The sequence below is a fragment of the Echinops telfairi genome, unplaced genomic scaffold (genome assembly GCF_000313985.2).
Source record: "Echinops telfairi isolate 266 unplaced genomic scaffold, ASM31398v2 ScPeMD7_443;HRSCAF=831, whole genome shotgun sequence".
Taxonomy (NCBI): domain Eukaryota; kingdom Metazoa; phylum Chordata; class Mammalia; order Afrosoricida; family Tenrecidae; genus Echinops; species Echinops telfairi.
The window spans coordinates 353,379-355,001 of NW_022104341.1; the positions used below are offsets into that span (position 1 = coordinate 353,379).

The 1,623-nt window shown below is 39.0% G+C and overlaps 1 protein-coding gene across 1 annotated transcript in view; it reads left to right on the forward strand.

Moving 5' to 3' along the window:
• The window catches only part of DENND2C (DENN domain containing 2C), a 101,364-nt gene that overhangs the window by 8,268 nt on the left and 91,473 nt on the right, over nt 1-1,623 (forward strand). The gene's annotated exons all lie outside the window — the stretch shown is intronic.

Genomic DNA, 1,623 nt, shown 5'->3' on the forward strand with positions numbered 1-1,623 from the left:
CTCAGCAGGGAGAAAGACGGGGCTTTCTATAGAGTTAGAACTCACAGGGGCAGTTCTACCTTGTCCTAGAGGATCACTATGAGTCGGCATTGGCTCGACGGCAGTGAGATTTTGAGAAGGACTAGGAAACAAACCTTTTTCTTCACTTCTTAGAATCATGGCAGATTATGAGATTAAAGGACTAAGTAAATGATGGTGAGATAGGGAAATCAATTTAAAGGGTTTATTTGCTTTATCACATCAAACTACCACCAGGTGTTTTTCTTCCCTGGTTTTGTGGAGAACATTCAAGATTATTGTTTTCGATATTTTATTCTTAGACTCTTGATCAGCAACCAGAAAACAGAATTTTTAGCATTCGTTCAGACAATATAAATCCATTTGTATTACTTAAAGGTTATTATTTATGTTCTTTTTTCTAAGTAGGACATCTGACTTTATTGGTTTTTCCTAATGGTGATTAACTTTTTTATAGCAGAAGCCTGGAAAGAAATGTTTATTAATTTTCCCTTGAAGTTATAATTCCTAGTAATGGCATACTTGTGGATGATTTTTCTGCGTGTGTTAGATATTTAGGACAGTTTGCTGTGTATGCAGCTTATTTTTGCAGCTACTTCAAAGGGATTTTCTTTTTTTTCTCTCCTTCTCTTTTTCCTCTGCAGTTAAATAAATAAACCCACTCCAGCTGTCTAGGGTATGTTTGAATTAGTTACTTAGCAATCTAAAGCATGTTGTATTTAAATTTTTATCTGTATTCTTTTATATTCTGATTAAATAAGGGTCTCTTACGCTGATGATAGGGCCTGCTGGGAGGAAGTGAGACAGCCGGCTCCGAAACAATATTTACTGCAAGTCTTGGTTTTCCTGGCTCCCTGTTTTAAGTGTAAGGGCTATCATGGAACCAAAGGGGAAATTATGTGAATTAGAGTGATGGGTCAAGTTGATCACAACCGTAATGGTGGTGATCCATGTATAATAAATTTGCAGTCACATGATTTACAACCAAGCAAAGTGTGGGAGAATTGACCTACCACTGGCAAAAATCACAGACAGTATTCAACCATGTTATGTTTTTTTTAACACTCAGTGCATTATTTATGTGTGATATTTTATCTAAGGACCATGATGATTGTGATTTAAAAATCATATTAGAGCTTTTGCTCCTAAAATGAGTCATTCCACTCTTGGAAGGAAAAAGCAGGACGTGTAAAGCTCAGATCAGTGTTCTGTAGTTGAAGTACACGTATGTTGACTTGTAATGAAAATTACGTCTTTAAAATACGGTTTTATGGTATAAAACCAGGTTAAAATGACAGGCCATTTGTAAATGTTGCAGAGCTCTTGCCAGGCATCCTCTTAGGGTGACAACGTCTTTAAACCCCGCGTGGCAATTCTGACGCACCACCGTGATTCCCAGGGAAGACAGGGCGACCTGGAAGTCCAACTACTTCCTTAAAATGACCCAACTTTTGGATGATTATCCAAAATGCTTCATTGTGGGAGCAGACAATGTGGGCTCCAAGCAGATGCAGCAGATCCGCATGTCCCTCCGCGGGAAGGCCGTGGTCCTGATGGGCAAGAACACCATGATGCGCAAGGCCATCCGAGGGCATCTGGAGAACA